The 12,249-nt window shown below is 40.3% G+C and overlaps 1 long non-coding RNA gene across 1 annotated transcript; it reads left to right on the top strand.

The window, feature by feature from the left end:
• The first annotated feature begins 1,910 nt into the window (after positions 1–1,910).
• Positions 1,911–7,329, top strand: LOC117521633. The gene is made up of 3 exons (XR_004564003.1): positions 1,911–2,073; positions 2,894–2,895; positions 7,318–7,329. It is a non-coding gene; the product is annotated as an uncharacterized LOC117521633 (long non-coding RNA).
• Positions 7,330–12,249: the final 4,920 nt, after the last annotated feature.

Genomic DNA, 12,249 nt, shown 5'->3' with positions numbered 1-12,249 from the left:
TTGATATCACTGTCTCGTCTCAGGTGATGGGTGATAGCTGACCCTGGCTGCTCCTGTGAGGCAGTGCCCTCTGGTGCCTGGAGCCCGCACTCCAGACAGGGCGCCCTCTGGTGGTGTGGGCCAGCAGTACCTCCTCTTCAGCGGCCCACACAACATAAGCACTAAGTCAGACAAAAGGTCTGAAAATTCACAGAGAAACTCACAGTAACGACCAGGTGGACGATAGATAACAACAAATAAAACTGGTTTGGGACTTCCAATTTGGATGGACAAGACTAAGAGTCAGCTTTCAAATGAATTAAAGCTCTGTCTGGGTTTTTGATTAATTAATAAGCTGGAATGGAAGATTGCTGCTAATCCTCCGCCCCGGCCCGTGCTACGAGCATTCTGACAGTTAATGTGACTCGGGGGTGTTGACTCATTTAAACTAACATATTCATCCTGCTGTAACCAGGTTTCTGTAAGGCAGAATAAATCATATGTTGATCAATTATTATATCATTTACCAACAGGGACTTAGAAGAGAGAGCCTAATGTTTAATAGACCACATTTAACTGTTTTAGTCTGTGGTGCAGTTGAAGGTGCTATATTATTTTTTTCTTTTTGAATTTTTATGCTTAAATAGATTTTTGCTGGTTATTGGTGGTCTGGGACAGCACCGTCTCTACGGGGATGGGTAATGAGGGGATGGCAGGGGGGAGAATCTGCAGAGAGGTTGTAAGACTACAACTCTGCTTCCTGGTCCCAACCCTGGATATCACGGTTTGGAGGATTTAAAAAATTGCCAGATTTCTAGAAATGAGAGCTTCTCCATCCAAAGTGGGATGGATGCCGTCTCTCTAACAAGACCAGGTTTCCCCAGAAGCTTTGCCAATTATCTATGAAGCCCACTCATTTTTTGGACACCACTCAGACAGCCAGCATTCAAGGAGAACATGCGGCTAAACATGTCACTCCCGTCTGATTGGGGGGGGCCCAGAGAAAACTACAGAGTCCGACATTGTTTTGCAAAGTTACACACCGTTTAATGTTTAATTTTAGTGACCTCCGATTGGCGTAACCGGTGTCATTACTGGCCGACGTGAATTACAATCTTACCAAATTTACGCTTAGCCTTAGCCAGCAGTTTCAAATTTCCTTCAATGTCGCCTGCTCTGGCCCCCGGACACAATTGACTATGGTTGCTGGTGTCGCTAACTTCACATTTCGCAAAACAGAGTCGCCAATAACCAGAGTTTGATCCTCCGGGTGTCGGCGAGTGGGGAAAAACGGTTAGAGATGTGAACGGGTTGGCGGTGTACACGGGGCTTCTGTTTAGGGCTACGCTTCCTCCTCACAGTCACCCAGTCGGCCTGCTTTCCCGGCTGCTCGGGATCTGCCAGGGGGTAACTAACGGCTGCTAAGCTACCTTGGTCCGCACCGACTACAGGGGCCTGGCTAGCTGTAGAATTTTCCATGGTGCGGAGCCGAGTCTCCAATTCGCCCAGCCTGGCCTCCAAAGCTACGAATAAGCTACACTTATTACAAGTACCATTACGCTAAAGGCCGAGGAATACTAACATTTCATACCCAGAGCAGAAAGTGCGGAGAGACAGGAGAAGCGCCATGCTAAATCGGCTAAGCTAGTAGCTACGCTAAGCTAGCGGATTCCTAAAACACCAAAGTGAATAATGTGTAATAATTTAGAGGTGATTCAGCAGAAGGATGCTTTAGTTAAGGCACGTAAAGATTACACTGGGGAAACAAATCGTAATCTAGATAACTAGATCAATCTAACTGCGCAGATAAAACAGCTAACAGATACAGAAAACACCGCTGTGCTCCGGAACAGGAAGTGATACAATACCGCAGTGAGAGCCAACCACCAGTAGAGGTCAATAGAAAGCACATGTGGAATCCCCCATCATGTTGAACTCTGCTTCACTGTCAGTAGGACTTGAATGAGTGATGTCACAGAGGGTGGTTTCTATGGAAACAGATGGATCAAAGTACAAACAGACTTACACTTCCTCAGACCTGGTCTCAGCCATCGGACTCCACCAGGATCCACCCTGAAAGGAGGGGGGGCGGATGTCTATTACAAGTAATTCTGGACCACTCTTGGTCATTTTTTATATAAAAAACTGTAAAATATGCAAGATGTAAAGTTTAATGCCTATTTCTAAAAAAAAACGATGTGTCCCAAACCCCCACAAGACCATGAACGCAGCGCAGCATTGCCGCATGAATTAATCCACCCTGCTCAGTGTCGCTCTCATTGGAACAACACACACAGAATGTGTCTCTTTGTCCCAAACTGATCTCTTTCAGTGTAGCTTCTTGTTTCTGACTTTAACACCAAGTTAACCACCCAGTCTTTAATCATCAACTGTAAATGGTCTTCAAAACATTCCAATCATATCTTTCTGAACTCTTCAGCATCAACTCCGTCAATGTTTACAATGCTCATAACTTTTAAGTTCTTAAATATTTATTATGTCCACTCTTAAAACTTCAGTTATCTTTATAATTTTATTACTGGTAAATGTTAGAATGAACTACTTTTACGCAGGAATTCATCAATCACGTAGGCCGCGGGAGCGTGCTAACACAGAATATACAGAACCTGTGGAAAGTTGTTTGGCCAAAATGAGAACGTCTACTTTTAGCTTGTCATAAGCTAAGCTAGTGGCGCTCATGAGAGTGTGGAATTAATAGATGGTTTCATGTGACGTATCGGTCACGTTATTTTGTGTCCCGCTGCCATCCTGGATCACAATGCCGTGGCCGCTGTGATACACTGCCTGCATTTGGCGAACAATTGCAATAAGCTTCAAATGGTCAACTTCTGTGCTGTCATCGTTGTTCAAACAGAGGTGATAAAAATGCAGGTCGCTCATTTTAAACTGCCAGCAGTTATTGTTCATCAATAAGGAAATAGAAATTAGAGCTTTCTAAGTGACACAGAGACCCTGGCTCAGCAGATCTGAAGGAAGCTTTAATATGACCAGAACCAAGCAGACCGCCCGTAAATCCAAGCCAAAGCTGCCATGAAAAGCACTCCGGATACCATCGGTGTAAGAAGACTCGTCGTTACAGGCCCGGCACCGCGGCACTGAGAGAGATCCACTGCTACACAAAATCCCCGAGCTGCTGATCCACAAGCTGCGGTGGCTTTGGCTTTGCATTTACCAGCAGTCTGTTTGGTTCTTGTCATATTAATCTTACGCTGAAACTGGCAGCCACTTTGTTACATCGTCATTAAATTCACTATCCGGTACACACACGGACGAACGAACCAACATTACACTCAATTACATAAACAGCTTATTCTCAAGGGTTTAAAGCCTCGTATGAGCTTTCATTTTCTCTTTTCTTTCATGCCCAGCTGCGTAGTAATCCACGATAAAGACAGTAACTAATTGGTCACTGATTGAAAATCTTATATTAATTCATATGGCGATGCTGCGCTACGTTCACAGTCTTGTGTGGATTTGGGACACATTGGGTTTTAAACTTTACAATCTGTCATATTTTCCAGTTTTTATCATCAAAAATACCAAGAGTGTCCAGAATTACTTGTAATAGACATATTTGTCCTTAGCATCACTTTATTTACAGATCAAGACAATACAGTGGAGAGAAAGTGTTTAGTCATTATTTATCAAAGTACCCACGTTTACCTGAAAGCAACATCATGTGAGGACTGTTTGCTCGCTGTCACTCACATTCCACCCCCTCTCAATGGACGCCACGCCCTCCAGAATGGAGCCAAAAGTTTGAAACTGAAAAAATAAGATCTGAAGTGGAAAAAAGATCTGAAGGTGAAAACAGAAATATGAAACCAAATGATAGATTGATTCTGAAATAATTAATCCTCCACTGATAAAATGACAGAACACGTTAAATATATTTCAGAGTAAAAATGAAAACAAATTATTTGATCAAATAATTACAGACTGAATCAAAGTTATGAGATATATATATATCTTACTCTTATTTTTATTTAATAATCATTTTAAATAATTAGAAAATTCAAAACAACATTGATTTTTTTTATTTATTTTTTAATTTTAATTTTTAAGATTACAAAACTTTTGGCCTGGATTTAGCTCCATATTTTTATGACACATTTGTAATATGTTTGTTTGTTTTTGTTTGTTTGTTTTTTTTCATTTTTGCAGAATGAATGACGTCCACATTGATTTCAGCCAATCAGCAGGCAGTATTGGTGAGAGATCCCTTCGTAAGATGGGGGCGTCCATGAGTTCACAGATGGACCAGATCAGATGTCTTCTGATCTCTGGGACTAAAACAGAACACCTTCTGCTCTCTTTGGGATCAGACGATATCAGGGTCGTCCAGTCCACAGTCCATGCTCCATGGAAATGTGTGAATGAACAAAGATCTTCTGTGTCTTTTTCTCAGAGTTGATATTTGTCGTCTTTCTGGTTACTTTGTGTTAAACCGCGGCTGCGCGGGTGTGAAGCTCATTTTGTCTCTGAGTCCCAAAAGTCTCAGAATCTTTGTGGACTGTTTCAAATCTAATTTCCAGGTTTCATCATGTTTGACTTTTCTTTTTGTGATCTGTGAATCTGGAGGGAAAAGTTTCAAACTGCACTTGTTTAAATTCAATCTTGGATTCTGAACTCACAGCGACAATAAGAACACAAAACTTAATGTTCAAATCCGAAAATGTCCATTTATCATTTTGGAGACAAAGAAAAACAGATCAGTATTGATGTCAAGATCCAACACCACTGGAGTTTTACCTTTTTTAAACAGAGAAACACAGGATGAATTTCTGATTTATAACTAAATGTCTGAATTATCTGATTTACTGTGTTGGTTGATTCTGGTCCTGGTCAGAATAATTGGCTCCCCACACAATTTAAATATTTTCATAAATCAATATCAATCAATAAATTTTCAATCATCAGAATCTTTTACAAAATTTACAAAAAACAACAACAAAACAAAATGTTCTCACGTAAAAAAAAAACAAACACAAAAAAAAAAACAATAAATATTGGTTGGCATTTCATTGACAGACTGAAGATTTATAGAAAATTGTCACTTTACCGCCAGTTTCTTCAGACAAGTCAGGATGAAACCTGAGCATCTTCTTCTGGACTTCATTTCCATCAATCATTCAGCAACACAAAGATATAAATACAACAAAACAGATCAAATCAGGGCTCCGGTCTCCCATGTGCCTTCTGAAAACCAGCTGAACTTCTTTCTTTACTTTTATATTCCTTCTCTGTTTTAGCATTAAGTTGAATCACTGCTGATGTCTCAGAAAAAGTTTCACTCTGCAGAGAAAATCTTCATTGTTCATCTGATCCAAAGAAAACTGGCTGTGAAAAAATTTAATCAGCTAATCAATCAGCTATCATCAGCTGTGGCTGCAGCAGTCCACACGGAGAACATGCAGGACAACAGGGGCCTCATGGCAAAGCGTGTGTACAACACAAAAATGTGGCAAACGTCTGTCTCCATGGCAACATTCAGATGGATCCAAGTGAATGACTGTGGAAATGCAGTGCGCAGTGTTGTATAAAGTACCGGAAAATCACATTAAGTAAAAGTACAGATACCCATTAAAAAAATGACTTTGGTAGAAGTTCAAGTAACCGATTGAAATGCGACTCAAGTAAAAGTCTTAAAGTATCTAGTATTTATTGTACTTAAGTATGACAAGTAATGTACAACTAATGTACTGACGTATCGAAAGTAAAGTACAAGTAAATGTTATAATCAAAATGGACTGATTTTTTTACATTAAAAGTTTATCTAGGCTTGCAAATGACTGGTAGTATTAGTCAAAGTACTGAAAATTGCACATCACAAAAAACTCAAAACAAGTTTCAAAACCTAAATGAGAGTAGACTGCTCACTAGGTGTTCCAAGAACAGTTATTTATTTCTATATGTATTTATTTATTTTTCATTGTTAAATGGTTTTATCGTTTCTGTTGTGTTTTGATTCATTAGTTCTTTTGTCTCTTTCTCTAAAATTGTATGTAACAATTAGTCTTATTATTGACTATAGTTGTCTATTATTAGACTGTTTGTTGTTTTGCTATATGAATAAAAATATTAAAAAAATACAATTTGACTCTTTTACAACGAACGCTGAGCATTAATTATACAGAAACATCAACACAAAACGCTGATGAGCAGCTTAATGCTAAATTAACATTGAAAACACCATAGACGCTAACGCCTGCATCGGTCCCGTTTTTAAGTTATAAAACATCTATCAACTGTTTCAGAAGACCATAACAGGTCGGTTTAACATAAAAATATTAAATATTACTCACAGACATAGCTCTTCAGGGTTTTTAGCGTGGAAAGTTTAGGATAAAGCGACAATGAATAAACATCGTAGATCGAAGCAGTGTTCGACTGCGAATCACGCTTCGATTGGTTCAAGGTTCAAAGCAAAGCCGCGCTGCAGAAAGTTAGAGAATGATCATTTTCCTGACAAACAGTGCGAAACTGCAAAAAAGCCTACCGGACATGCCTCATGACAAATCGGCCTGACTTTGTTGCAGTCACTTGTAATCAGTGGAGTCGGTGTGAAAACACGACTTTTTTTTCGTGTGTGTGTGTGTGTGTGTGTGTTGTGTGTGTGTGTGTTGTGTGTGTGGTGTGTGTGTGTGTGTGTGTGTGTGTGTGTGTGTGTGTGTGTGTTTTGTACGACTAACGGCATGGCACATAGAAAATGTATCAGAGTAGAAGTATGCAATTAAGGTCGGAAATGTAGTGAGTAAAAGTGAAAGTAACTGAATTTAAAAAAACTCAAATAAAGTACAAAGTCTCCCAAACGTACTTAAGTACAGTAGTGAAGATATTTTACTTTGTTACTATACAACACTAGTGGTGCTCACGCAAAATTCTGTCTGGTGTACAGCTACTACAGCTACTGTTCCGCTGCTGAAAACAAGAAGTCATCAGAGTGATGTGAACATCAGAGAAACACTGATGAGCATTAACACCCACGTTGTTGCAATTATGTGGGTGGACATAAAGCATTGTGTAAAGTGATGTGGAAAATGGCACCAACAATCACTGCGTTAACGTTGTTAGAGGACCTTATAAAGGAGCAATCAACATGAGCATAGATTCAGGGAACACAAGGATTACAAGTACTTGCAAATGGAATAATTGGCTCATCAGCTGATTTTGATTCCAAAGACCAGACTGGAGTTACGTGTAGAACTGAGACCGGCCCAGAGCGCAATATGGCGAGGACCAGGGTTGTCTGTGCCCACACAGGTCTGACCCACTGGGCTTCCAACAGGGACATTCCAGCGGGAGCTGACTGATCAGTCAACATGACATGTGCAGTCACCTTGAGCTGAGCCATGCCAGCTGTGAATCACAATCATCCGAATGTCATCCAGGTACATCATAATCCAACATTAAAGCGCATTTGCAGTGAGAGCTATTTCCCGAATGTGATCAGAGCTACTGACTGCACCATGTTGCTATAAAGACGCCATCACATGATGAATATGTTGTGTTAATAGAAACATTTTTCATTTCATCATGTTCACATCATATGTGATGCAAAATGCATTGGGTTGGGGTGGGAACAGACTAGAAGCTGACATTCATTTTTTTGTGTGTATGTTGTTGTGAACGAACCAGTGTGGGCACATTTGGGCGTGTAAGCATTCAATATGTTATTTGTTATATGATCAATGTGTTTCTTTTTTCTTGATGGTGAGTCTGGAGCAGCAGAGCTTCTTAACTGATTGTCTCCCAGTTTCAGTCCTTGTCAAAAACGTGCGTGTAAAGTGGTGAATGTCACACACTGTTGGCAGCGGCACACTACACTTTTTAATTTTAGTGTGTGTGTGCTGTTCTGAGCACACACACACTTGGCTTGCCTCTACTGGTGGTTGGCTCTCACTGCGGTATTGTATCACTTCCTGTTCCGGAGCACAGCAGAGTTTTGCTGTATCTGTTAGCTGTTTAATTTGCGCAGTTAGATTGATCTAGTTACCTAGATAACGATTTGTTTCACAGTGTAATCTTCATGTGCCTTACTAAACCTCCCTCTGCTGAATCACCTCTAAATTTTTACACATTATTCACTTTGGGTGTTTTAGGAATCCGCTAGCTTAGCCGCCGTTAGTTTCCCTCTTGCAGATCCTGAGCAGCCGGGAAAGCAGCCGACTGGGTGACTGTGAGGAGGAAGCGTAGCCCTAAACAGAAGCCCCGTGTACACCGCCAACCCATTCACATTTCTAAACGTTAAACCCCACTCGACTACACACCCACCGAAGATCAAACTCTGGTTAGGCGACTCTGTTTTGAGAAATGTGAAGTAAGCGACATCAGCAACCATAGTCAATTGTCTTCCGGGGGGCCAGAGCAGGCGACATTGAAGGAAATTTGAAACTGCTGGCTAAGGCTAAGGTAAATTTGGTAAGATTGTAATTCACTCGGCAGTAATGACACCCGGTTACGCCAATTGGAGGTCACTAAAATTAACATTGAATCAGGTGTGTAACTTTGCAAAAACAATGTCGGACTCTGTAGTTTTCTCTGGGCCCCTCCCCAATCGGACCGGGAGTGACATGTTTAGCCGCATCTTCTGCTTGAATTGCTGGCTGTCTGAGTGGTGTCCAAAAATGAGGTGGGCTTCATAGATAATTGGCAAAGCTTCTGGGGAAAACCTGGTCTTGTTAGGAGAGACGGCATCCATCCCACTTTGGATGGAGCAGCTCTCATTTCTAGAAATCTGGCCAATTTTCTTAAATCCTCCAAACCGTGACTATCCAGGGTTGGGACCAGGAAGCAGAGTTGTAGTCTTACACACCTCTCTGCAGCTTCTCTCCCCCTGCCATCCCCTCATTACCCCATCCCCGTAGAGACGGTGCCTGCTCCCAGACCACCAATAACCAGCAAAAATCTATTTAAGCATAAAAATTCAAAAAGAAAAAATAATATAGCACCTTCAACTGCACCACAGACTAAAACAGTTAAATGTGGTCTATTAAACATTAGGTCCTCTCTCTTCTAAGTCCCTGTTAGTAAATGATATAATAATTGATCACATATTGATTTATTCTGCCTTACAGAAACCTGGTTACAGCAGGATGAATATGTTAGTTTAAATGAGTCAACACCCCTGAGTCACACTAACTGCCAGAATGCTCGTAGCACGGACGAGGCGGAGGATTAGCAGCAATCTTCCATTCCAGCTTATTAATTAAATCAAAAACCCAGACAGAGCTTTAATTCATTTGAAAGCTTGACTCTTAGTCTTGTCCATCCAAATTGGAAGTCCCAAGAACCAGTTTTATTTGTTATTATCTATCGTCCACCTGGTACTGTGAGTTCTCTGTGAATTTTCAGAACTTTTGTCTGACTTAGTGCTTAGCTCAGATAAGATAATTATAGTGGGCGATTTTAAACATCCACACAGATGCTGAGAATGACAGCCTCAACACTGCATTTAATCTATTATTAGACTCAATTGGCTTTGTTCAAAAATGTAAATGAGTCCACCCACCACTTTAATCATATCTTAGATCTTGTTCTGACTTATGGTATGGAAATTGAAGACTTAACAGTATTCCCTGAAACTTCCTTCTGTCTGATCATTTCTTAATAACATTTACATTTACTCTGATGGACTACCCAGCAGTGGGGAATAAGTTTCATTACACTAGAAGTCTTTCAGAAAGCGCTGTAATTAGGTTTAAGGATATGATTCCTTCTTTATGTTCTCTAATGCCACATACCAACACAGTGCAGAGTAGCTACCTAAACTCTGTAAGTGAGATAGAGTATCTCGTCAATAATTTTACATCCTCATTGAAGACAACTTTGGATGCTATAGCTCCTCTGAAAAAGAGAGCTTTAAATCAGAAGTGCCTGACTCCGTGGTATAATTCACAAACTCGCAGCTTAAAGCAGATAACCCGTAAGTTGGAGAGGAAATGGCATCTCACTAATTTAGAAGATCTTCACTTAGCCTGGAAAAAGAGTCTGTTGCTCTATAAAAAAAGCCCTCCGTAAAGCTAGGACATCTTACTACTCATCACTAATTGAAGAAAATAAGAACAACCCCAGGTTTCTTTTCAGCACTGTAGCCAGGCTGACAAAGAGTCAGAGCTCTACTGAGCCGAGTATTCCTTTACTTTAACTAGTAATGACTTCATGACTTTCTTTGCTAATAAAATTTTAACTATTAGAGAAAAAATTACTCATAACCATCCCAAAGACGTATCGTTATCTTTGGCTGCTTTCAGTGATGCCGGTATTGGTTAGACTCTTTCTCTCCGATTGTTCTGTCTGAGTTATTTTCATTAGTTACTTCCTCCAAACCATCAACATGTCTATTAGACCCCATTCCTACCAGGCTGCTCAAGGAAGCCCTACCATTATTTAATGCTTCGATCTTAAATATGATCAATCGATCTTTATTAGTTGGCTATGTACCACAGGCTTTTAAGGTGGCAGTAATTAAACCATTACTTAAAAAGCCATCACTTGACCCAGCTATCTTAGCTAATTATAGGCCAATCTCCAACCTTCCTTTTCTCTCAAAAATTCTTGAAAGGGTAGTTGTAAAACAGCTAACTGATCATCTGCAGAGGAATGGTCTATTTGAAGAGTTTCAGTCAGGTTTTAGAATTCATCATAGTACAGAAACAGCATTAGTGAAGGTTACAAATGATCTTCTTATGGCATCAGACAGTGGACTCATCTCTGTGCTTGTTCTGTTAGACCTCAGTGCTGCTTTTGATACTGTTGACCATAACATTTTATTACGAGATTAGAGCATGCCATAGGTATTAAAGGCACTGCGCTGCGGTGGTTTGAATCATATTTTCTAATAGATTACAATTTGTTCATGTAAATGGGGAATCTTCTTCACAGACTAAGGTTAATTATGGAGTTCCACAAGGTTCTGTGCTAGGACCAATTTTATTCACTTTATACATGCTTCCCTTAGGCAGTATTATTAGACAGCATTGCTTAAATTTTCATTGTTACGCAGATGATACCCAGCTTTATCTATCCATGAAGCCAGAGGACACACACCAATTAGCTAAACTGCAGGATTGTCTTACAGACATAAAGACATGGATGACCTCTAATTTCCTGCTTTTAAACTCAGATAAAACTGAAGTTATTGTACTTGGCCCCACAAATCTTAGAAACATGGTGTCTAACCAGATCCTTACTCTGGATGGCATTACCCTGACCTCTAGTAATACTGTGAGAAATCTTGGAGTCATTTTTGATCAGGATATTATTCAATGCACATATTAAACAAATATGTAGGACTTCTTTTTTGCATTTACGCAATATCTCTAAAATTAGAAAGGCATATCTCTAAAATTAGAAAGGTCTTGTCTCAGAGTGATGCTGAAAAACTAATTCATGCCTTTATTTCCTCTAGGCTGGACTATTGTAATTCATTATTATCAGGTTGTCCTAAAAGTTCCCTGAAAAGCCTTCAGTTAATTCAAAATGCTGCAGCTAGAGTAGTAACGGGGACTAGAAGGAGAGAGCATATCTCACCCAATATTGGCCTCTCTTCATTGGCTTCCTGTTAATTCTAGAATAGAATTTAAAATTCTTCTTCTTACTTATAAGGTTTTGAATAATCAGGTCCCATCTTATCTTAGGGACATCATAGTACCATATCACCCCAATAGAGCGCTTCGATCTCAGACTGCAGGCTTACTTGTAGTTCCTAGGGTTTGTAAGAGTAGAATGAGAGGCAGAGCCTTCAGCTTTCAATCAATCAATCAATCAATTTTATTTCAGGCTCCTCTCCTGTGGAACCAGCTCCCAATTCAGATCAGGGAGACAGACACCCTCTACTTTTAAGATTAGGCTTAAAACTTTCCTTTTTGCTAAAGCTTATAGTTAGGGCTGGATCAGGTGACCCTAAACCATTCCTTAGTTATGCTGCTATAGACTTAGACTGCTGGGGGGGTTCCCATGATGCACTGAGTGTTTCTTTCTCTTTTTGCTCTGTATGCACCACTCTGCATTTAATCATTACTGAATGATCTCTGCTCCCCTCCACAGCATGTCTTTTTCCTGGTTCTCTCCCTCAGCCCCATCCAGTCCCAGCAGAAGACTGCCCCTCCCTGAGCCTGGTCTGCTGGAGGTTTCTTCCTGTTTAAAAGGGAGTTTTTCCTTCCCACTGTCGCCAAGTGCTTCCTCACAGGGGGTCGTTTTGACCGTTGGGGTTTTTACGTAATTATTGTATGGCCTTGCCTTACAATA

This window comes from Thalassophryne amazonica, chromosome 12 (genome assembly GCF_902500255.1).
Source record: "Thalassophryne amazonica chromosome 12, fThaAma1.1, whole genome shotgun sequence".
In the NCBI taxonomy this organism is placed as follows: domain Eukaryota; kingdom Metazoa; phylum Chordata; class Actinopteri; order Batrachoidiformes; family Batrachoididae; genus Thalassophryne; species Thalassophryne amazonica.
Note: the sequence above shows the minus strand (reverse complement) of the source record. Positions and strands in the feature narration are given on the sequence as shown.